Genomic DNA, 26,848 nt, shown 5'->3' with positions numbered 1-26,848 from the left:
AAGAATCTATATATTAAAAAAAACTTTGGTATTATGACTGATCACAGTCAACCGTGTTCCTTTGGTATTACTAACAGTATAGGTCTATCAGTGAATATTTTGAACACAAGGCTGTTGTCCTTGTCAACTTCCTTTATGGCTCGTTCACATCTGTGTTTGTCATTTCCATTTGAATTCTGTCTGGCTGTTCTGTTTTTGGAGCCGTCAAACGGAAATAAAGCTTTTTTATTTTTTTTTTCAATTAATTTCAATGGGTTTTTGAAAAAAAACGGAAGTGTTTCTATTTACTTCTGTTCCGTTTGTTTTCAGTTTTTTAAACTGATCAAATAGCGCTGTCGTTGGCTCCATTTGTTTATTTTACAAAAACGGGAAATCACTGGGGGAAAAAATCTGAAATGGTTATTTCATTTGAACTATGGAAGTCAAACAGAAATGACAAACGCAGATGTGAACGAGTCCTTACTTGCTAAAGAAGTTATTCTGCTAAAACCAAGGTAATTATGGGGATTTAAAATGGGCTGCATACCATAATTGCGGAGTAAAAATTTGCATATTTCTGTGCAACTTGTACTTGTGCAAATATTTTTTTTTTGTCCTTTTTCCTGCCACCCTCAGCTTTTTTCTAAAACACAAACAGTGTTTAGCAGAGGTTACAGGGTCACCTTCAGCCCAACAACTATGACATAATTTACGCCAGAAACTTGCATAAGTTATAGTCTAAATGTACGCCAGCGTAGATTCGAAGTTTCATGGTTGGTCTCCAAAAGATACAGTAAACTACTACTAATAACAGAGAAATACAATAATTCTAGTAATTTGACTTACAGATTTCTTAGGCCAGTTTCACACAGGCGAGCTTCGATATCAGGCCATGAAATTTGGCCCAATATCGCACTCTCCAACATACAAGATACCCATCACTTCAGTACAGCTTTAGCCGTGACGGAGTATCGGCAAGTGTTTCCCATTGTTTTCAATTGAAAACCTTGCATCGCACTAGCATGTACATCGCACGCCATTCGATGTATTTTCTGGCCCCATTGAAAACAATGGACGATACATTCCGAGGGAACGCCCAAAGATAAGACAAAAATTGCTCATGTCTATGAACCCATTCTGAAAAATGGGGTTCATACTCGTTCGAGATTTGTGTGTCTCACAATGCACAAATCTCACATGATTTTCTCGGGTTGTATGAAAGCAGCCTTAAAGGGGTTCTCTCACTAAAAAAGAAAAATGCTCTATTTATCTATTCCTCCCCCATCAGTCTACTTACCAGATCTTCACCTCCCTTATCTTCTCCTGTCTCCTGCAGTCTGGGGGCTCACTTCACCTCCACTTGCCTGATTCTGCTCCTTCCTGTGAGCTTATGTACATTAGGTTGGCAGTCTGCCAATGTAGTTATGTCACAGCTCACAGGCCAGCAGGAGGACTGCCTATCTTCTTCAGAGATTGCTCATGCGAGCTGTCTCTGAAATAGATTACAATTCCTTCCTAGGCAGTGAAGCTACAGCACAGGGATGTGACCTTCACTGACCCAGCAGGAAGGAGTTTGTGATGAGCAGCCTTCATAACAAGCTGGGACCAGCCTGCAGTGAGCTGACCTGGGGCACTAGAGAAGCTCAACCAGGAGAAGATGTGATAAGGTGACAGACAGGGAAGGAAGAGGTAAGTTTAGATAATTTTTTTTTTAATGACAAAACGCCTTTAAAGGGGTTTCTCACTTTAAAGAAAAAATGTTAACAGTTGAGCATGGCATAAAATAACTAAAGATTCAATAGTCCCCTCTCTTCAAGCCCCTGGGAAACAGTAGCTTTGGCTCATGGTATGTACGTCTGTACGTCCAGGAGATATCAGGTGAAGCCAATCAGAGGCTGCAGCATCACCGCCCAGAGCTTCCAGGATGTGATCGCTGATGCTAGGAGAACAGGCAGTGACATTGCAGCCTCTGATTGGCTGTAGCGGTCACCTGACTTCCGCTGGATATACATACTGGGAGCCAGAGCCGCTCAGCTGTTTCCCATGGAAGCCTCTTTTGTTATTTTATGTCATGCTTAGTTATTAAAAGAAATTTTAATAAATCATAAGCAATTAGCAAGTTGGCCCCCACTGTATAGATGTCACCTCTGCTTTATTTTGTCCTCTATGCAGGATTTAAAGGTTGTTGTATTATTCCGCATTGGCCAGTTCTACAGTATATACTTTTCACAGAAAGCTTTCATCCACACCTACACTGTGACAAATTTAACTTGGCAGTCAGCTCGCTCTGTTTCTAAAATCTAAAGTTGCAGCAGTAGCTCATACAACTCGAACCTGTCTGCCAATGACACCCTAAAGCTTATTCAACAAAAAAGACAGCGCTGTGTGTTGTCAACCTTGAAGTTAATCATTTATCAGCTTTTAATAATCCAGCGTGGTAAAGGTTAGGCCATATAAAAATAATATGCCTATTTCCATTGACCATCAAAGCTTTGCTGACTGCACATACTAAAAAATGTAAATGGCAAATTATATCATCCAGCCCCGTAACAAGTTGTCTCTTTTACCTCACTGATGCACAACCTGTTTAAGGTGCTATATTGTATAGATCTGTAATATGGTGCCCATACTATATTGTATGGAGGTTCGTTCCAGAGGATTCTACTGACTGCTGTATTATGAGGCAGTGTCCTCAATTGGCATTGTTTCTAGAGAAAATACAGTGTCCCACAGAGGCACCATATGGTAGCACAAAGTGCCTATGGCTCTGTCATATCTCCTGCCATACAGTATTTGGGCATGTTGCAATGCCATATGCACAAACCCACAATGAGTCCATGTCAGTGCAGGTCAAACGTGCAAAGTAGCAGCTAGTATTGCAAAAGTAACAGGTGTTGACGGTTTAGAAGACAATTGTCCTTTTTGGCTGGCACGCACGAGCAGTATATTGGCAAGTAGTGGTGCTATGCAATGCATCTCATCTGACAGTCTTCTTCAATAGTGTAGTGGGGAAGCACTGCACCGATTCTACATTCAGCGTTTGGGGGACATTTTCTTTATTGTTAAAAGTACTCCATTCCTTATTAAGCCACTGGCACTTTAAATGTTGTTGTAAGTGATGCAGTGCGGAAACGCTCTTATTTGTAGTGTCGCTCATCATGATCACCTGGGTGATAAAATTGGGCCGATTTTTGCTAAATCAGGTCATCCAGATTTGTTTTTTTAGACCAAATCGGCAAGATTTGGGCTGTCTGCTTTGAACAGAAAGGAGGGGTGTGTTATCTTAGCACTGCTGCCTTGCAGTGCTGGAGCTTTGGTTTGAACTTGACCTTAATAGGGGTTTGTACCTGGGACTCCAGCAGTGCTAACCACTGGGCAGTTGCCACAACCACCTCACTGTTGTTCAAGGAGGCCAAATTTAGAGATCCTGATTTTTAATTCTATTGATTTTAATGGAAGTCAGAGTCAGGAGTCCAAATTCACAATTATTTTTTAAAATTAGGTGGGTTATTTCAAAAGTTTTCCCCAGGTACCACAAAATGAGAAGGATATATAAGACACAGCATGCTTTGGGCAAGATAGAAAGTTGTATAGATATTCTGACCCAGTCTGTGATCCTTGGTTATGGCAGGCCAGCCTGAAAGTAAGATTTTGCCAGATATAATGCAAATAGGAGAATGTTGAGTTTTGCTGACCAGAGGTGCACTGCAAACTCGAGCCCATAAGAGTGTGATATCTGCTCTGCATCACAGAATCAGTTCCCGCCATCTTTCAAGTGTGTAAGACGCCTCTTGTAATAAAGTTCCAGTTGTTGACAAGTACATCGCCTGAGAATGTGGTCTCATCTAATCCGTCCCATCACTTCTCCCCTCCATGTTCCCTACCTCGTAGGTGGAAGGCCCTGTGACAGAGAAGTAGCTGAGATCCACCTTTGGATGTACCTCATAACTGAGGTGAACCACCACCCAGACTTCAGCCTCCCTCTACCACCTCTTTGTGGTGGCCCAATACCATACCAAACAGCAAGCCCCTTTATTTTTAGGCGATGTTCAAACATAACAGAAATGCTGCCTACTTTCCACAGTGGAAAAATCCACAGCATGTCCTCAGCAAAAACACCATTGATATGGATATAGATATAGTATCAAAGTAATCATACTGACCCACAGAATGAAGACAACATGTCATTTTTACTTCACCATGAATGCCATAAAAATACCCCCTATGGTGCAATTATGGGGTTTTCCCCACAATTTCTCCCCACCCAATTTTGAAAATTCTTCCAATACATTGTATAGTACATTTAATGGTAGCATTGAAAAATACAACTCAGTTGATCTACTGCATTCAGCCTTATTCAGTGCGCCATTGATCCATCTGGTTCACTCCATAGTTGTGATTATTTGCCCCTCAGTGTTATTTCTGTCTTGTGTATCTTATTGTTCTTTATTTTGTATCAGTTATGCCAGGATTCCCTTATACTGTATCCCAGACATGTTCCTTCCATTAGTCTTGCAGTTGATTTCAAGATTACAGCTAAGTCTTCGGGTTGTTTAGGTATTCAACTAAGTTGGTTTTCATTCTCCATGTCATCCATATTCTAGACTCACACCATATTCTTGCTGTCTATGCATCGATTCTTTGTACTGACTGTAACTTTTCATTTTAGCCAATGTCTTCCCATTTTCGAACTACCCATTTGATGTATCGTTATGCACTATACCATCATTTGACATATTTACCTTCACTAAGTGATTGCAAATGATCATTTTCTTTCACGCAGAAATTGGGACAGAGTTTCAAGGAGCTCAGTATTATCACTGGTGATTGTCTTCTACATAATAGCTACTCTTTCACAAAATATACTTTAAAAACAAGTGAACAAGTTCTATATAACTTGTTATATATGAATTTTACCTTATTTTTGCTACTTTGATATATTCGTCAGTAGCATTAAATTATTTGGAGATGTTATGGTGTCATACTGCAAACCAGATGATGTTATCCTCAGCCCACAGGGAAGCAATTGAAAAGAAAATACACTGTGAAATTGAGGGCTAACCTATTGTGTGCAGCAGCAGTCAGTACTCAAACCTAAGAAGCAATCTGATTTTCTACAAGTGTCACCGGGTGATTGCATGACTAGTCCTTTATCACACCGAACCTCATTGGACTGGCGGTTTATATTCCTACAGCATACAAGGCTCTGTTCCTGAAAGACCCTATTAAGTAGACCACCTCGTTAACATTCCCCTTGCCAAGCTGCTATAATACAGCTTACAAGAGTGAAACAATGAAGGAATTAAGACTTTATCTGTGTCGCTGCAACCAGAAGGAGAGAAGAGGGAGAAAGGAATGGTTGATGAATGTACAAGAAACAAGCAAAATAGATGCAGTGAAATTCTCCAGTTTGTCAGAAGTGACTCATTTGTTTTTGTTGCTGGACAAGATTAGCATTGTATTTCGTGCTTTCAAAATTAGAAATTGTCACATATTTTTTACATCCTCTGGCGTTAAAATCGTGCCAATGAAAAAGGAAGATTTTCAGTTCCAACTAAACTGGCTTTTACAGTACTGGTTCCTATTCGATATACAAAAGAAGCCAGATTTACATTAGTTGGAGTCAATAGAAATGCATACCACCAAGCAACAACATTACCCCCATGCTTTAGGCCTTAAATGGGGTTTCCCACTTATGTAATTTAACCCTTGGAGGTTCGACAGATCACCAATCCTAAGACTTGTGCACCCTGAATCCTCCATGAGAATGGAGCAGAGGTGCGCATGCGTGACTACTAGAGATGAGCGAGTATACTCGCTAATGCTAACTACTCGAGCGATTGGTGCCTAAGCCGAGTATCCTCCCGCTCGTCTCTAAAGATTCGGGGGCCGTCGGGGGCGGGGAGTGGGGGTGGAGAGCGGGGAGGAACGGAGGGGAGATCTCTTTCACCCTCTCTCCCCCTCCCCGCTCCCCCCTGCTCACCGCCGCAACTTACCTGTCACCCGCGCCGGCAGCCGAATCTTTAGGGACGAGTGGGAGGATACTCGGCTAAGACACTACTCGCTCAAGTAGTTAGCCTCAGCGAGTATACTCGCTCATCTCTAGTGACTACTGCTCCATTTCCTTCTATAGGACTAAGAGAGATCGATGCACTTGGCAATCTTGCTGTCTCATAGAAGTGAATAGAGCAGTGGTGAGTCATGCGCACCATTACTCTATTTACCTGAAGGATTTGGTGTGCACAGATCTCAGGATCACTGGGGTCCAACATTTATCTCTTATTTTCTGGATAGGGGATAAATGGAATAGTGCAAAAATCTATTTTCTACTCATGTTGCTTAACTTCTTAAGGACATGGCCTATTTTGGGCTTAAGGAAGCAACGATTTTTGGCGGATTTTCATCGCTATATTTCAAAAGCCATAACTTTTTTACTTTTCTGTCGACGCGGCCGTATAAGGGCTTGTTTTTGGGTACATAGACCATATTGTAAAAGTTTTATTATTTTTTTATGATAACAGGGAGAGAAAACACATCAATTCTGCCATAAATTTTTATCTTTTTTTTTACAGCGTTAATCATTTTGTGGATTGACACAAATGACACAATGACACAATCCAGGAACGATTACAAGGATACCAAAATTCTTATTATTTTTTTTTAGGTTTTTCCACTTTTTTGCAATAAAAACCCTTTTTTTGGAAATCTTTTTTTTTTTCTAAATCGCTGCATTCAAAGTCCTGTAACCTTTTTATTTTTCTATGAATGGAGCTCTGTGAGATCTTATTTTTTGCGACACGAGTTGTAGTTTTTATTGGTACCATTTTGGGATACCTACAGCTTTTTTGATCACTTTTATTGCGTTTTTAGAGAGGCGAAATGCTAAAAATTAGCATTTTGCCTTAGTTTTTTAGCGTTTTTTTTACGCTTTTTTCCATGCAGAATAAAAAGCATGTGCAACTTATTGTACACATTGTTATGGATGCAACGATAGCAAATATGTGGGATTTTGATTTTTTTTTACCTTTTTTATGTTAATATGAGTAAAAGCACAAAAAAAGGTTTTTTCTTATATTTTTTTTACATTTTTCTTTTTTGTACATTTTTATTGTCTTTTTTTCTACACCATCTGTGTCCCTCTAGGGGACTTACACTGTAGAACTGATGATCGCTGTGATAAGGCATTGCAGGACTTCTCTCCTGCAATGCCTTATTGCTTACTAGCTGATATACCTGGCTTCGCCCGAGTTAATTTGGTACTGGTGTTTATTTGGTGTTCACACGGAAAATCTTATGAAGTCATGCTTACTTTAGAGATACCGGAAAAACATATGTTCACCATTTTGCATAGTTCTCTGCGTTACCCAGGAAACACCATGTGGAGTCAAAGGCACTGTCAATACAGGACGCCAATATCTGGTGTCCTGTTGCCATGGCAACCAGCCGGGTTCTCTGCGATTATATCGTTAGAGCCCAGCAACTTCACAGAGGGAGCGCGCTCCCTCTGTGAACCCTTCCCATGCCTCATAATATCTAATTACCCCTGTAGTGGTGCTGCAGACAAAATGAAGACTTCTTGGCTGGTTTCCCCACAGACAACAGCTGATCCTTGAGGGTTCCAGCATTTGCGTGACCAAGCATTTCCAATTTCTTTACTTAACTAACTATCCCCCTCTATATACATATAGTACCTCAGGAAACTTTAAGCAGAGTGCAGCAGATACTGCGTATCTTGGTAAAGTCGCATATAGCAATTAAAATTGTATTTGTTCACAAACTGCTATAATATGTTCATGTGCTCCCAGCACTTGTCCTAAGACACTATTTACTGTATGTACAGAAAAATGGCTGATCTTTAAAATTATTTGGCAATAATCTATCTCTAGAATAAATAGACTGATTCTTTATAGGCACAAGTTAAGTGGTGGTCTAGGAGTCCCAGATATTACCAAATACTACAATGTGGCCCAGATCACTCCACTAGGCAAATATTATGCCAACTATAAAGTACTCTTGTGGCTTACAATTCAGGCAGCTGCATATGCTCCTTCCACCCATCTCATCTTGCTTGGGCTCCCCTATCCTTGAGACACCCTATTAGAATTACTATTTATGAAACATTTCTTAAAACTCTGAGACAATGTGTATAAATCTTATATAATCCACATTCCCAACTTAAAAAATGTGTTAGTCCCCCTTGTACTCACTGGTTCAAGTTGCACCACAGCGATGTGTATGATGGCAGATTGTAGACTTGACCAGTGACCACAGTTGACAATTTTCTAACTATACGAAGAGTAATCACATTTTGTAGGAAAACTATAATCATCTCTCTATCGAGTTTTTACAGTACTTACAAATGAAGAACTTTGTGTCCTCATTCTTAAAGAATACCTCAGTCCAACAATAGGAAAGACCTCTCTCACATGTCTAAATGGAAGCCTGATTTAGGTACCTAATTTATGAATAAACAGGGGAACCAAATAAGAGAAACAAAGACTAAGAACTTGCTCAACACATTAATGCTTGAAACCTCTTATAAAGTATTGACGAATTGATATCTTGTATCCAATAGCATTGCTCATGCCATGCCAGGCTATCCTCCCACCTGCTTCAACTGGTGATATGTTGCACACATGGCAGTCTTATTTCAAGGTCGCTAACTTTTGGTCTGGACTCTATAATCTCATGTGTGTTGTCTGGGGCTATAATTTATATAAGTGTCCATGTGAATCTCTTTTAAGGATGTTGAAGGGGTTCTTCGTACCAAGCAGAAGCGCATTTAATTCCATTTTTAGCCAAAAAGCAAACTATTGCTCGCTCTTAGAAAGCGTCTACTCTCCACTTTTCTGAAATTAAATCCCAGAGGATCTACCTCATGACTAATAAGAAGCTTACTGCAGTGTCATGAGGTAACATGAGGTAGTCAAAGATATTTTAGGGGAACATAGGAACCCTGAATAGCATATGTATTTCCAATAGAAGAACCATTCACTTAAGAACCTAGGGTACCCTACGCTCAGGATTTTGTGGCATCCCTCCTTATTACTCTGGCTTACCCTGTTTACCCCTCCCCCATACGCACAGTTCTGCTTAACATGGTTACTGGTAGTTACTGCTTTATTGGAATTCAGCTCTTCATTTTGCAGGATTTTCAATCCGTATCTGGGCTCAGACTCTGATTACTTTATTGTATTTGAAGTACTGTCAGATGCTGATATTATATTGTTCTGCTCTGATGTATTTTTACTTCCAAAACTCAATAAAACCATTGTTTAAAATAAAACTTACTGGTCTGTAAGGCTCTTTTCACACCAGCATCATTGCTTACCTTTATAACAGAAGCCAGGTGATGAATGTGGATGTGATGTACAACTTAAAAAGGCAAATCTCATTGACTTTAATTGGCTTCATCAAGCTTGACTGTGTGATTCTTGCTTAATTACTGGCCAACAGAACCCTCAGATTCAGATGCTAAAAATAAGGCACTACGTTCGATACCCTAGAGTAAAATTAGGGTATGTGAACATGGCAGAATTTTTCGGCACAGATTCCATCTCTAAAATTGTGGCATAAATCTGTCTCTAAATTGTGTATTTCTGTCACGGATTTGCCCCTCTGATCATGCAGATTTAGCCATGTCACTGAGAATTTGCATCAAGTAGTGACATGCCACTACTTTTATTGCCACATGGTGTAGACTATGGCATGGATTCCCATTCAAATCAATAGGATACTTTGCTGGAGTGGATTTACCGCAGATTTGATGAGGATTCCATGCAGATTCCTCTACATATTTCACACCGTCTACATATCCTAAAAATGTTCCAAAACACTGACCTTGCTGAGAGGGCATAAATATTTAATAATTGCGTAAAACCCATTAAAACTAAATACAATGATATAAGCATCATACAGTAACAAGCATAATTGCAATGCCTTCAAAGGAAACATAGTAGCCTGGTCTCTAAATCTGGATGAATTTGGGCATGTCCTAACTGAAGTTATCGAGAAAACCTTAGATAATTTTTGCTTAATTAACTCAGTTAATAAATTAATAAAACATGACAGAACTTAAATTCTAAAATACTATTAACCTTTCCTGGAGAATAAAAAGGCAAATCATAACAGAAGGAAAAACTGCAAACAAATTACAATTGAAACATGTGGGAATATATAGCATATAATTAACTGACACTCAATAATAGTATAACCAATTAAGATCTTACACACTTTGCAGAAATGCTTTCCTGGTGCACAGTTCTCAGACTGCTTAACTATATCAGTATGGATTAAGGAGCATAAAAACTCTATATATTATAACGAGGCTGTATGATCAAAGGATGTAATGCATGATGGAAAAGCCAAGTAGAATGATTGGGTGGTGCTTACTTGCTATTTATTTATTTCGGTATTGGCTAGTTTCTGAATTTGTTTAGTTGATTATGGCCTAACTATGATTAATAATTCTGCGTCAGCTGCATTCTATATTAGAATAGGAGGTAGTCTGACATCTGCCTCATCAAAGGATCATTCCTCCAGTCCAGCCTCCAGGTGTTCACCTGCAGCTCTACCTGTTAGGATAGCCTGTGGTAGATGAGCACAAGACCACCAAGAAGCCAGTATGTGGCGATATGATTTCCATTGCAGCAATGCAGAATTGCTATTAACTGCTGGCAAATAAATCACCATTATTAGGTAAAAAAACACCATTATAAACAAATCCTATACATAAATATATATATACATCTTAGGCCCCCTGTCCACGGCCAAGGTGGAATATCGCCAGCTATATTCCGGCACAGTGGAGGAGCGGAGAGCACTGACAGGTCTCCAAGATGAGCCTACATAATAGATAAATCTAATAGATAGGCTCACCGCAGAGAATCGCGGCAATCGCAGCATGCCGCGATTTAAATCCCACAAGCGGAGAATTACTATGATCCTCCACTTGTGGACACCGGCACTGCTCTTTCAATAGTAATCCTATAGAAAGCTTTACAGAGCGTGATACGCAGGTGATTTATTGCCCGCGGATCATCGCCATGGACAGGCAGCCTTAGCCTGATTTGGTGTGAGTTGCATGCATTAGGTCATTATGTAGCTACATGCTATGCCTCACGCTGAGTGCTTCTCATCATGATTGGCCGGGCAATAAAATCCGGCCTGTTTTTAACATAAATCATCGAAATATTGGATCTCTGCTTTGGGGGACCCCATCATTTAAGGCAACAGTGCTAACCAATGAGGATAGGCCATCAATTTTAAAAGGTTGGTTAACCCCTTTTAATTACAGGAAATATTGCACACATAAAGTCATGTTGTATTGTATGTTAAAGCCTTTGCTGGCCATGATAACATGGCAAACAAATAGTGCCTTTAAGAGGCATATCCAAAATAATATGGACAATTGAAAGTATTACGCTTTGGTAGGTAGCCTTTTAGAGAGGATGTCTATTGAGTATTGAAAGTCTTGGCAAAGCCACACTGTATTTCCGCATACCTTCAGTTTCATACAAAGCATTATAGTAGTGAGTATAAGAGCAACCAAATCATGCATACTCCATTAGCTGCCATATTGTGGAGGTATTCTCCATTAAAAACATTACTTCTAGAAGAGAGAATATATTTGTGATATGGTGCCATGCATGACATTTTAGGCAATACAGATGTGTCCACCCTCAACTTGCCATGAATTTTTATTAAGGACTCCATCTAACCATAAAAAGTCCAATTCAGTATTGTGAAAAGCTAGTTAAAAGCTCCACAGTATGTAACTTACATTACAACCTCGGTATGGCCACACATAGAAAAATATAACATATACATCTCCCAACAGAGGGTCAAAAATGTGTTGTTTTTTTTAAACTGGCCAGCTCGGACTACACATCTTGGGATATGTAGAACCAAGACAAAATGTAAGACAAGACACAACTACATGTCAAGAAAATTGAAGGTGCAACAACATTTCTTTATCTGGTCATCAACGGAATTTGATATGAGGCAAATTAACAAATTTTCTGGAATGTAGGACAACCATAGAAAAGTATTTAAAAGTCACTGAAAATGTGGGGAAACCCATGAAGGACCATAAAATATGCTACTGTCACTTGGGTTTCATCACAAATATTGTTACTAGATCCCTCTGCTAAACCTCTTACTTTTGGTCTTGTGAAATTACGAACTGTGCTAGAAACAAGTGCCAATTACTAAACTTTGTGAATTATGCAAGGATTTAACTGCACTAGGAAATACTAATTTATTAGATATTAAATTATAGGTCATCGTAAACATTGGAGAGCAAGAGAATAATAATAGTTTTTAAATAGGGATGAGCGAGCGTACTCGGTTCGGGTGTTTTTGCACTCGAGCACCGCTTTTTCCGAGTAACTGACTACTCCGACGAAAAGATTCAGGGGGCGCCGGAGGTGCGCGGGGGGTTGCAGAGGGGAGTGGGAGAGAGAGAGAGAGCTCCCCCCTGTCCCTCACTGCTACCCCCCGCTACACCACGCCGCCCCCCGGCGCCCCCCCGAATCTTTTCGTCTGAGTAGTTAGTTACTTGGAAAAAGCGGTGCTCGAGTGCAAAAACATCCGAACCGAGTACGCTCGCTCATCTCTATTTTTATACTAAATGTTACATAGCAAAAAAAAAGAAAAGAAACAAAAACAGTATAGGAGTGTATCATCATAATCTGTTGGACAGGTTGAGTTGGCTGCACAGTCTCCTCATAACAGCCCGGAATCGAATACAATATAATTACTGTAGACCATGTTTAAAATAATACAATGATTAGCATTAGCTAGAAATGCTCTTTCTAAATCCTTATAGTGGAGCAGAAACTCCTAAAGGCTACTTCTAACCTGTCAGCAACCTAAGCTCTTCAAAGCATATGCCTCTTTCACTTAATAAACAAGAAAAAGCCTTTGAAACATGACATTTCAAATCTAAGTGATACAACTCTTTAATTAAAAATCTATATGACATTTCAGGAGGTCATTTAAAGTGTTTCAATCTACATTACTGAGAAAAAGTGACAACATTTTCAGATCTCATTTTGCTTTCGTTGATTAGCTTTATCAGGGTATTTGTGCCAAAGCTGAGACATGGATAGTCCACCTAAGGGTACATTCTCACATACACCCTGTTTGCGGTAATGCAGTCAATTGGTGTAATATCAAATCATACATTGTAATGAAAAGGGATTGCAAAAACCTCTCCTTGCACAATATAGTCATAATCTGCACGATTTTCTAGTGCCGTTTTAGACCGCCTTCACACAGTGCTTAATTGCCGCTGGCATTCCGCAGCGGGAAAGGTACGGAAATTATGCTGGGAAACCACAATGGGCAAATCCATACCTAAATGACTTTTTTTCAATAATTGTTTCTTCATTTAAAACTTTTCAGAAGCTTAACAAAACGTGGTCAAGTAATGTGGCCAAGTCCAAAACATAAGACTTAGCGAACCGGTAGCATTGAAAACTGAATGGTTTCAAGAAAAAGTACAAAATGCACAAAAATTCTTAGAGATTATGAAGTATTAGGCAGTATTTAGGGGGTTCTCCTGTAACTGAACAAGCTCTTTTCAATGGGACCACCTGTGTGAAAATAATAAATAGATATGCACTTACCCCTCCGCGGCCACCGGGATCCAGCGCTGCAGCCTGCGGCGATCCACCTGATTCCAGTGATAGATGATGTCATAAGAAATCAGGTGACCGCTGCAGTCAACGGGAGGCTGCAGCATCACTGCCTATTCTCCTGGCATCTGCGCTGACATCATTAGCGCCATAATGCCAGGAATTCAAGAACGTGATGCTGCAGCCTCTCATTGGCTGCAGCAGTCACGTACGTTCCTGCGGCATCATCTGTCACAACAAACCCCTGGACTACAGTGGGCTGCAGTGTTGGAACCTGACACCCACAGAGGGGTAAGTGTATATCTGTTTATTATTTTCACACATAGGCTTCTATTGAAAAGGGATTATCTAGTAACTGGACAACCCTTTTAAGTGTTATTCCTCCACCCCTAAAAGGAGAGAGTCAAGGGTTGAACAAAGCTGAAATGTCCAATGCTGAATCATGAAGCTCATGAGCCTGGCACAGGCTAGAGAGGAAAAACAGAACAAGAGTATCTTTTTCTCTTGTCATACAGCAGTATAAACAGTTATGAAGGATTTGCGGAAAGGTATATTGTTCAAGGCACTCAAAAGGAATAAGAGAAAGCCTTAGAAACATGTCTAAAAGAGTATCGTTCTTCCAAATGGCAAATAAAGGCCCATTTACATGGAGCGATGATCGCTCAAAGATCGCTCAAACGACAGTTTAAATGACAGCTTTGAGCGATCATTTGGCATAACCTATTAAGTAGCTACTCAGCTACCTAAGAGCAATTGAGTGTGCAAATGAAGCCTTAGCTGAAAGCAGTTAATAGCCCGAGGGCTCTTATCTGCATTCAGTTCCTTTGTTCTCCAACGGGAAACAATGCTATCAGTACTCCCCATGGAGAACTGCTGATAAGGCTGAATGATGATTTTTAGGTTGGACTAAATTTAACGATCAGCTAGCAGTGCACGGAAGTGCACGATGGCCGCACGTTTAGACACAACGATTATTGCTCAAACAATCATTTTTTAGTGATTTTTGAGTAATCATTGCTCCATGTAAATGGGCCTTAAGAGTAACCGAGTTTTAGGATCTCTGATAGAGAAGGTGCACCTGAAGACTTCAATTTTTTAGCAATTGCCATGCAAGATGTAAGCAGTTTTTGTAGCAGGCTTTAGTCATTGTATTTCAAGGCTTGAATTTCGTAGCATAAATCCGCAGCATAAATAGACATGCTACAAATTTAGAATCGGCTGTATTTTTCAACAATTTTGCAGACCCCTTGCAGGAAATATTTCAGACCATGTGAAGGAGATCTTAGAAATCTGCACAACATGGCCTGTACTGTAATTTTCCGCAGTGATTCCAGCAGCGGAAATTTCACAGCATTTCCGCCCCGTATATAGATGGCCTTATATGAATGTGCCATTTACAGGTCAACAGAGAAAATCTGCAGAAAGTCCCCTCATAAATACATGAGGGGACAATACAAGGATCTCTCCCAAGATCTGTTTACACCCAAGACCACGACGGTAACAAGAGGACATCCGCTACAATTAGAGGAAAGTAGGTTTCATCACCAACATAGAAGGGGATTCTTTACTGTAAGAGCAGTTAGACTGTGGAACTCTCTGCCGGAGGAAGTGGTGATGGCAAAATCAATAGAGGAGTTTAAAAGGGGACTTGATGTCTTTCTGGAGAGGAAGGACATTATAGGTTATAAATCTTAGGTTAATTGTCAATCCGGGTATATAGGCAGGTAGGAACTATTAGGGGTTGATCCAGGGAACAGTCTGATTGCCATTAGGGAGTCGGGAAGGAATTTTTTCCCCAAAACGGCTAATTGGCTTCTGCCCTTGGGGTTTTTTTGCCTTCCTCTGGATCAACACAGGAGGATAGACAGGCTGAACTAGATGGACATTCATTCAGCCTTACATACTATGTTACTATGTTACTATGCAACATATATACTGTATATGCAATTTGGTGCGTCATGTGAAACAAAGCTGTTTCTTAAAAAAAAAACAAAAAAAAAAACATAGAAAAATAAGGTAAACCGCATGTATTTAATAAAAGAAATCCTGTTTTTTTTCCAACACAGCTATTATTCAGCCTCCTGCCACACCATTACCCGTACCTGCTGAGTGTAATTATAGACTCCTCAGACCATTTTTTTCTTGCATATAGGTGTCATTGATTTCTGGCTTGTGAAGAGACTTAAATGGACATGGGGTGTCAGAAATATATGCCTGCCATGTAGAGAGACTTGAGCAAAAGAGATGTTTGAGGCAATTAGAGAGGAAATGTTTGATAGATAACGCTAAGCAGATATATTTTTCTCCACACTGACATTGTGAATCTTTTATCCTTATTTTAGGAGCAATTTCACCTGAAATTTCTTTTCACACAGTGCATTCTCAACATGATCCGGCAACTGTCTCAGGGATGGGAAACTGACAACTACTATAAGTGTTACAGGCTCTAAGTGTCTGATGCCCCATGTCCACACTATCAATATGACTAAAGCCATGTAATTTCTACAAATGAAAACACTAAACTTAACTATTAAATATCTTTGAAATGTGTCCGTGATCTTACTGAATCCCAACAATCAAAAATAAATTGGGTTTGGATTTTTTTGGGCATAGAGTTTTTCCTTTTTCATATTTTTTTTAGAATTCTTCCATAAAGTATAAACAGAATACCAGTATAAGCCCAATGCACATGGGTGTATTTGCAGTGCGGAATCCGGAGCGGGCATCCGCCTCCAGATTCTTCAGCAAATACTGCCCATACACATGCTATGGAAAATCACTTTTCCATGTCCACAAGCAGAAATCAATTTCTGCTTGCGGAGGAAAATCGCAGCCTGTCCTATTCCAGGGTGGATTCTGCGTGAACAGATTCCATTGAAGTCAGTTGAAGCCATCTTATCCGCATAATGCTGCATACTGTACCCAAGCAACACAACTATACAGTGTTCACATAATATGGCTCACAAATAAATGTACCTACTTCAAGGCCTATGTAATACAAGGGTTGCTGCAAAGCAAATGCCTTCAATCTTATTGCGTTGGCATGTAGCATCAGAAGCAGTATGGCAATAGAGTTTGAACTTTCTCAGCAATGTCTAGTAAATATTGATGCTGTGCGACAGATAGCTGATCAAGACACTCTTCATTTAGTAGTGGGACACTGGTACACTCTGGTCCACGGCCCTTAGCTCACTGTGCTATGCTGTATGATTAACTCCCATTCATTTCTAAAGGGAGTTACAGAAACAAGTATAAGGGGCCTTTCACATGGGATGGAATATTCTGCAGCAACATTGCAGAATACGCCCTCCTGCGGAATATTCAGCACCAAAAACCTCACTGCTAATGTGCAGATTTTGATGAGTTATTCAAAATAGCAGAATTCTGCATCAAAAGCCGCAGTTAGACACATAGACTTTAGTGCAGAATTCTGGGACGGCATATTCTGCAACGCTATTGTGGCATATTCCTTCCCGTGTGAAATGCCAACTGAGCTGCTTCCATGCTCCCAGCCACTTCTACTGTAATGGCGTCTACAGCATAAGGCCTTAGTCACACGGGCGTTTTTTCACGCGATTTGCGCATCGCATGACGGATGCGCATGCGCAAATCGCGTCACCGGCGCCGAAAAATCGGCCCAAAAATCGCCCGAAAATCTGCTCCTAGCCGCGTTTCATTAGAAACGGGCCGGAGCTGTCCAGCGCATTGCATTCAATGGAGACGGCAATACAGCGGCTCTATTGAATGCAAGCGCTGCGGGCGAGTGTGGGATGAATTGTCGGGAAGGGGTTAAATATATAACCCCTACCCAGCAATGCATCCTGAAAAGTGAAAAAATAAAAAAAATGTATGTACTTACCTGCTCCCGGCAGCTGGAGATCCCGGCGGCCGGCCTGCAGTGGGTGTGAAGGGGGTGTGACTCAGGCTTGCCCCTGATTGGCTCAGCGCTGAGCCAATCAGAAGCAAGTCTCAGTCACACCCATTCATGAATTAATGAATGGGTGTGACTGAGATCAGCCTCTGATTGGCTCAGGCTGAGCCAATCAGGGGCAAGCCTGAGTCACACCCCCTTCACACCCACTGCAGGCCGGCCGCCGGGATCTCCAGCTGCCGGGAGCAGGTAAGTACATACATTTTTTTTATTTTTTCACTTTTCAGGATGCATTGCTGGGTAGGACGCCGCGGGGATCTCAGGCTGCCGGGAGCAGGTGAGTACATCCTTTTTTTTTATTTTTTCACTTTTCAGGATGCATTGCAGGAAAGGGGTTATATATTTAACCCCTTCCCGACAATTAACCCCGCGCACGCCGGCAGCCCATTGCTTTCAATGGAGCGTCTGTATTGCCGCTCCATTGAATTCAATGGGCAAACATCGTTCTTCTCTGCCACAGCTGGAACAGCTGTGGCAGAGAAGAATGATTTGTCTTCTATATGTTCTCATTGGGGTCGGCGCTGCTGCCGCCGGCCCCATTGAGCGCATATAGAGAAGAGAACAGGAATCGCAGATCGCAGATAGGTGCGATCTGCGATTTCTGTTCTCTAATTTATCGGACGAGCGCATAAAAAGCGCTCATGTGTCCGATACCATTGCAAAGCAATGGTTTTAAAAAATCGCCGGACGCATGCGCATGCGCAAATCGCGGCAATAAACGCCCGTGTGACTGAGCCCTAAGGCAGCATGAGGTCGGGGGATCTGCACTTTAGAGATAGTTTTTTTGGATACTGGAGCTTTTGTGGCAGCAAAGGCGCACATCATCCAGATATTTGCTGTAGGTCAGCTAGAAAATCTGAAATACACCACGGATAATGTTTTTTCTGACATTTTTTCAGCCTTTTTTAGTTTCTATCTTGAGCTCCTTGTGTTTTTTCAAGGTTGCAGAATGGTCTGGGTATGATGTTTGTTCTGTTGTTTTTCCATAGGCTTTTGGCCCCCTGCACACGGGCGAAAAATCCGCGGCAGAATTCCCTGCAGAATTTCCACCCCTGGATGCCTGCATAGGATTGCATTACAATACGCCATCCTATGCAGACGGCCGCGGTTTGTCTGCGCGAAATCACGCGCAGAAAACAAACCACGGCATGCTCTATTTCTGTGCGGGGCTCGCAGACGTCACTCCCCGGCCGCCGACTCCGCTCTGCCCATGCGCCGGCTGCCCGGCAGCCGGCATATGAAAGAGCCGAAGCTGCGGGAGCGGGTAAGTTCCGCGCTGCTCTCTGCAGGCACTCGGGTCAGGTCCCACTGCGAGAGTTCTCACAGCCGGATCCGACCCGGCCGCCTGCAGGTGGCCTTTCTGTAGGACAAAAAATGCAAAAACAAACTTTGTGTGACCACAAGATGCCACAAAACATGCTTGCACAAATGCATTGATTAATGGCATTTTTAATAAACTATGTCAGTACTGCAAGCTGCTAAGGATGTTGCAGCAAAAAGGGGAAATATGTGATGTTAAGGCATTGGTTCTTTAGGCTGCTTTCACACGAGCGACAAAAATGACATGATTTTTCTCGCGATGTGACAGTACTACAAATGGCATGTATGTGAAGCCCATGCTTTCCTACGGGTTCCTTCACATTAGCCATGTTTTGTAGGCTGCTACATTGTGAGAAAAAAAATCACGGCATGCTCTTTACAGCCGCAATTTGCAATGTTTTGTAGCCTATGTTTCCTTATGGAGGCTTCTTTTGTGTTGCAAACTTTTACAGTAGGAACTCTTACAACTTGTCCCTAAAATAAGCCCTATCTGCATTGAAAAAAAAAACCAATACATTACCTAACAGGCACTGTCCGCTCCGCCACACTTCTCTGGCAATTCTGTGGCACTTTTTTATAGTCTTCAGCCAGCGCTTCCTGGTTAGGGGTTCAAAAATCCCGCCTCCAGGAAGTGCTGGCTCTGATTGGTTATCGAGTGCCGTGGCTCAGCCAATCACTGCAGCGCTCGATGAACTAATCACAGCCATTGCATTGTGGCGGAGTTGACAACGCCTGTTAAGTAACGTATTGGTATTTTGTTTTCTTTTAATGCAGCTAGGGTTTATTTTTGGGGTAGATCTTATATTTTAATCCCCTCGAAAATCCCAGCAAAAGAGTGCTACAAAGTCGCAATATCACCAGGAAAAATGCAGTGTTATCGCACAGAACACAGCTGCGATATTCTTGCAGTGATATCACTATCGTTTGTGTGAAAAAGGCCTTAATCATAAATCAGCATCTACTGTATGTGCAAGTATTCATTATAGGCTGAGCTTCCCAAAAACAGAAGGATCTTCAATTTTCTCAACCAGTTATAGCTAAAAGGAGACGACTACTCATATTCAGACTGACTCCATTTTAACTTTCCTTCCATTAGTTACAAATAGACAGCATTGTGAAAAGGAATAAAATTAGCTAACATATCAGTAATCCAATCATGCTTCCATGGCACAGATGGATTCTCAGATTGATTGTTCAGGAGGGCTGAAATTCCTCATTACATGCACTGCCTGAGGACTAATATAAAAGAGTTTTCTGAAAGTGTCTACTTCTCTCTTCGAGAGAGCTACATTTTGAAGGCTAGGCAATGTTTATGCTATTATCTTATTGTGTGAGATATTGTTACACAATGTATTAATATTTATATTTTAGGTGTATTCATGCACTTACCATTCGGGGGTTTCTCCAGCTTCAAAGATCAGTATGCATATACATCAAATTACATTCTGATGAAGCCTATTTTTCATTCCTACGGAGAGATGAATCAAGGTTTTCTTTAGGAAGGGAGGAAGCACCAATATGGGAGCTAATGGACACGTACGATGCACGACTAAGGTTTGCACTAAGTGAATACAAATCAACATGAGCTACTGCAGCACAAATGATTCCCGACAAATACAGTTTACCTACATTGCAGATTCACTTAAAGATGTGTTGCACCGAGAATTGCTATAACTTATTGATTTGTCGGTTTCAGCCACAACTGCCCCATCATTAGTTACAATGAAGGGGATCAAGGGCGTAACTATAGAGGGTGCAGGGGATGCGGTTGTACCCAAGCCCAAGAGCCTTAGGGGGCCCATAAGGCCTCTCTTCTCCATATAGGGAGCCCAGTATTATGAGTAAAGCATTATAGTTGGGGGCCCTGTTACAGATTTTGCATGGGGCCCAGAAGCTTCAAGTTACACCTCTAAAGGGGATGCAGAGCCTATAAAACAAAGTAACACTTTTGGAGTTTTCCCTGCACAGTGCCATTTCTGATCTAATCTTGGGCAGGCGTTACAATTTGGCTCCAAGTTTATTTGCCCAATAATGCAACTCTGCAAACCCCTCTTGCTCGCTAAAATTCCGGCATGCCAACCCTAACTTTTTCAAAAAGAATAACTGATTTGGTGCAATATCTTGCTTGTGGAAATAACCATCTTCAGGCAATACCCCTGGTGACCACATACCAATTCTTCAAAAAATTAAAACCAACTGTCTGTTTTTGTTTCGGTCCCCCTTATGCCCTAAAGCTCGGGATGACCGTGGAGTTGCAGCGCTGGATCGACAGGTTTGAGAGTATGTAAGTACTACTATTTGTATTGTTTTCACAGAGTTGACTTCATTTTCTAAAAAGTTATTACGAGTATCACACCAGGACAACCTCTCTAAAGGAAATCTGTCGTCAATAATAGGTGACAAACTAAATAATGGTACTTATAGTTTAGATGATGAGGAGTCCAGGAAGCTGTGTCTCATACTCACCCAGTCCTGCATTCCTGCAATGTCCCCCAGGAAAGTCAGTGCACGCACGGCAACTTGACTCTTTTTAGAAAGCTGTGTACCCACACCACCCATTTATCTCTATGGGGAGTGTGCATGCTTGCTGAGCCATCAGCAGATCCATATCTGTGCCCATGGGGAGGATGTATAAAGGTAGTACAAAGAGCTGGATGGAAAGAAGTATAATGAGAGGGGGGTGAAGAGGGGCTCTGTGCTCGTGGATGGTTGGGGTGGTATTTTTTTTATGTTCCCATGGATGGGGGATGGAAGACAGGCTGCTGACCTGAGACATGCTGGAATATTGGGTAGATGTCAATGTTGGTGAAGGTGGTGGTGATGGTGGCAGCTCAATTTCTGTTCTACATTTCTCACTCCTGGCTCTGAAGCCTGCAGCCCTGTTGTCAATAGCAAAGGAGAGGCCTACAGTAAAGGTGCTACTGCCCCAATACAAAACTGCATCTCTATGCTCAGAGGCTACAGAATGAACAGGGAGGGAGATGGAGGAAGAGACAGCTACAGCAGTCAAAGAGGGAGCAGGAGAAGGCTAACTCTTTGCTCTCTTGCCCAGGTGAGCTCTCCAAGCCAGCAAGTGGTATGAATTCATGTGGCTGTTCATATACATTGTGTTGAGGTTGTGTATGTTATTGTTGCATTTTAACCCCTTAAGAACGCAGCCCATTTTTTTTTTTCATTTTTGGTTCTTCTTCACCACTTTTAAAAAATCATAACTCTTTTATTATCCAAAAACGTAGATATTTGACGCCATGTTTTTTGCAGGAAGAGTTGTATTTTTTAACGCTACTAAAGTGAAGTGAAATGGAAAAAAAATGGAGTTCCAGCAATTTCACAGTGAACACCGGGAGATGGCAACTCCGTTTCCACATCCCCCTGAGTACACATTGCCTATGGAGGGCTGACCGCATGCAGTGATCCACCCTCATCTTCCTCTTCAGTGAAAAAAATGGTTGGGCATCACTGCATTCGATGTCTTTGTCTTTGCCCCATGGTTATTTGGACTGTCTTGTTGACATCCATGACACTGAGTGATCAAACAGCTCCCCAGACTGATCTGTGTGAACTGCTTTGGAGTGTGCAGAGGATTTGGCTCAGGGTAAAGTAGATGGGGATGCTCATGGCTGACTGATGCTGACTTCTGTGTGCCTGTGACTGGGAGGAAGAGGAGATGGCAGCTGAATCATGCAGCGTCATCCACTCTATGATTTGTTCTGCATCTCTGCAAAATTACTTCTAAGTAATAGCAGCAGGCTTGCCTCCTGTAGAAGCTGTTGCTTCAGTGGGAGCTGCTTGAAGTGTCAACTTGGCCTGTCCTCTACCTACACCCAGGGGCGTAACTATAGAGGATGCAGGGGATGTGGTTGCACCCGGGCCCAGGAGCTCTAAGGGGCTTATAAGGCCTCTCTTCTCCATATAGGGAGCCCAGTATTATGAATAAAGCATTATAGTTGGGGGCCCCGCTACAGGTTTTGCATTGGGGCCCAGAAGCTTCAAGTTACGCCTCTGCCTACACCCCTTCACCTACACCCCTTGCTTTTTCATGCTTCCATTTTATTTTTTATTTTTCTATTTTCTTTTATTTACAATAGTTCTCTTTTTTTGTTTTCTTTTACTTTATAAGCACCATGCTATGTGAGAACAGAAGACCACAAAGCATAACTTTTATATTTGTGAACTGTCCATGTTTTGAGCAGCGTAATTTAATTAACCTCACTAAGTAAGGCCCCCCAGTAATTCTTAGTGGCCAGACTTGTGACGTTGAACAACGTCTAAGGTCACTTGCACGCACTGTGTGTATTTACTGTTTCCATGTTTGGGATTCTTTTTTGGTTTTTTTATTCTCCAAAAACCATCAACTGACTGGGCCTCAATCCTTGGGAGAAAGGATATGTGTGAACAGAAGGCCACAGAGTATCTTTAGGAACTGTTCCTGTTTGCACAGTGTAATTTAATTCCTCTCACCCCACTGGTAGCTGCATAGGGGGCCCTTTTAAATAAGCCAATTATCGATTGAACAAATGAGCGAGTAAAGTCATTGCTCACTTGTTCACTCTCATGCTGCCTTTTTTGATAGGCAGATGAATCGATGGTTCGTTCAAACGATAATCGTTCAGAATCATTCAGTCTTTCCCATTCACTGTAAAATTGAATGAAAAGGACTAAATAATTGCTGTTTAAACCAAACGATAAGTGAAAGAGCCAACAATGATTTTTATGCCTGCATAAAATGAATGATGAATGAAAAGTGAATGATTATCATTCGTTGCTCAGTCATTGGCTCGCATTTAGACTGAATGATTAGCGTTTACTTTCACTCATTTGAACAATTTTTGTAGTCTTTGGGTATAAAGTACCTTAAGGACTGCAAATAATTTGTAGTGGCCCGACTTGTGAATTTGAATATCTGAGGCCACAAACAGAGAACTCCAATATTCCCCACTCCAAAGCATAGTTAGGCAGTTTGTTTGCTACTATATATGGTGCTTGAAGCCAAAATATACACTTTGCAAGATATCTCTCCCAATGTACAGACCACATTTTGCATAAGCATATAAACATGATGCAGCTTCTTTTTTCAGCTCCCTCTATACAACCCTATTTAACTGCTCTGCTAGTATTTAAGCTTTCACTCAAGCAACAATATATCCTCTGCCGAATATCTTTCCATAAACACAGACCATGTTTTATATAGGTATGTAAATGTAATTCAACTTCACTGCCCTGTGCTCATTTGCAAAATGGCCACTGGTTACACTGTACTTATGTTATATATGGCTAGGTCATGTGCTGTTGGTGACCAATGAAACTGCTGCTCATATGCAAGATGGAGGACACATTTGGGCATCCTTGCTGTAGGTTGGCTGCACTGTGACATCTGTAGCAAGCATTTTGGGAAATTTGATTTTCTTGCAATTTTCGCTAAAAATCAGGTTGATCTTATCCGTTTTGATTTGAGGAAAATCGGGGTGATTTTTCCACCCGGCCGATGAAGACAAGCAACGCTAGTATTAATGCATGTGTAATATTTTTGAAATGTACATAGGCTGTCTGAAAACACATGCAAACCGGCAAAATCAGGCGTTCAGAAGTATTATAAATATGATGCAGTATAAATAACATTGCTCCATTTACTATTTTAGATTTGCACTAAAAAAAGTGTCTGACAGTTTTTCCACACATGTCCCCAAGGAAGGCTGTTGTCAGAGACAGCTGAGAGTTCATGTGGGGTCAGATGTGGTTGATAATTCAATTATCACTATGTGACAAAGAATCTCTCTCCCCAGTGATGATGCAGTCACAACGGGACTCATGATTATGTCACAGCCAGGAAGGGGAAGATCAGAATTGGTCAACCATGGACTTGTGTAAAGATGGAAAGCTCACTGGAATAACCTGCCGTAACACCTCATCACCTGCCAGATATATGTCTGACAACTGTTGTCATACCCAACGCTTTTTAAATTGAGCTTAATGTACATTTATATTAAATTTGCTCTTTTAGGGTGGACTCACGTGGCGTAAAAATACAGCTCCATACATGACAGGTGCCAGTTTGACTAAACAGTTGACACCCACCTGCAATGGCCATAATTCGAAATAAAAGAAATTGAGGTTGTTTATGTTTAGCCAATTAAGTGGCATGGTAAAAGGGGTTGTCCCGCGCCGAAACGGGTTTTTTTTTTTTTAACCCCCCCCCCCCCCCCGTTCGGCGCGAGACAACCCCGATGCAGGGGTTAAAAAAACAAACCGCTCAGCGCTTACCTGAATCCTGGCGGTCCGGCGTCTTCATACTTACCTGCTGAAGATGGCCGCCGGGGTCTGCTTCCTCCGTGGACCGCAGCTCTTCTGTGCGGTCCATTGCCGATTCCAGCCTCCTGATTGGCTGGAATCGGCACGTGACGGGGCGGAGCTACACGGAGCCGGCATTCTGCACGAGCGGCTCCATTGAAGAGAGCAGAAGACCCGGACTGCGCAAGCGCGGCTAATTTGGCCATCGGAGGGCGAAAATTAGTCGGCTCCATGGGAACGAGGACGCTAGCAACGGAGCAGGTAAGTAAAAAACTTTTTATAACTTCTGTATGGCTCATAATTAATGCACAATGTACATTACAAAGTGCATTATTATGGCCATACAGAAGTGTATAGACCCACTTGCTGCCGCGGGACAACCCCTTTAATGCTAGCCACAGCATCTAAGCCATTTAAGGGAGAGCTCTCTCCATTGCCCCATTGGGCCCCTGCTGATGAGATCGCCGGTTGCCAATGGTTTTCTATGCAATTCCTGGCCTGACATGTACAGAAGCCTATTAAGCCCTCCTTGTGACAGGTATGATATACTGCAATCAAAGTAAAGAAGGAGTTCCAGCCCATGTCAAGTGTGAAGATGAAACTGTAATTTTATTAAAAGCATGTTAAAAACAAAAACAGTGCAGAGTTTATATGTTTCACATCATATCTGACCACAGTACCCGACCCAATTAAAAAAAAAAAATATTCGGAACCCATTCTGATTGAAGCTAATGGGAGTAGAAATTGGTGTGTGTTTGTGTCTGTAATGTGGCTCAGTTGTCACTACTGCCATTAGTGCTGTGGGCTTAAAGGGGTTGTCCCGCGCTGAAATCAAAAAAATTTTTTTTCAACATACCCCCACATTGTGCACTGTTAAAAACAATCCCTTTGTTATTTAAAAAAATAAATAAATCGCTTACCTGCATCCCCTTTCTGCAGCTTCTTCTTTTCTTCTTTTAAAGATGGCCACCGGTCCTTTCCCAAGGTGCACCGTGGATTATCTTCTCTTGTCTTGCGTTCCACTGCCGATTACAGCCACCTCATTGGCTGATCGGCACCACGTGACGGAGGCGGAGCTACGATGACGCGGAGAAGAGGGAGGAGCCAGCCGCAGCTCGTAAGCCCAGAGGGAGACAGAAGAGGAATCCTTCGGTGCGCAAGCGCGACTGTTTGTGCGACCAGAGAAGAGGTTTCATCGTCGCCACGGAGACGGGGGCGCCAGCACCGGAGGGGGTAAGTGTATAACTTCTGTATGGCCAATATTTAATGCACAATGTATATTACAAAGTGCATTAATATGGCCATACAGAAGTGCTTAACCCCACTTGCTGTCGCCGGACAACCCCTTTAAGTTCAATTCTCATTCAAGGGTAGCATCTCCATGAACTTTGAAAAACTCCATCCAGATGTCGCCCTTTGTCAGTTTTGAACATAGAACTGCAGCACCACAAAGCAGTAGTGCTAACAACTGAGCCACCATTGCTGTCTGCCCTACATCAGAGGAGTAAAAGAACAAAAGCAAGAATGTACACAAAGAGAACATGAAAACCCTATCTAGATATTGCCCTTGGTCAGCTTTCAACATAGAATTCCAGAGCTGCAAGGTAGCAGTGCTAACAACTGAGTCAACCTGCTTGGTCTTTGCTTTCAGGAGGTGATGGAAAAACACAAAGAGAGAAGTTTATGCAAA

The sequence above is a fragment of the Eleutherodactylus coqui genome, chromosome 5, assembly GCF_035609145.1.
Source record: "Eleutherodactylus coqui strain aEleCoq1 chromosome 5, aEleCoq1.hap1, whole genome shotgun sequence".
Taxonomy (NCBI): Eukaryota; Metazoa; Chordata; class Amphibia; order Anura; family Eleutherodactylidae; genus Eleutherodactylus; species Eleutherodactylus coqui.
The sequence above is the reverse complement of the archived record's forward strand: the minus strand, read 5'-3'. Positions refer to the sequence as shown.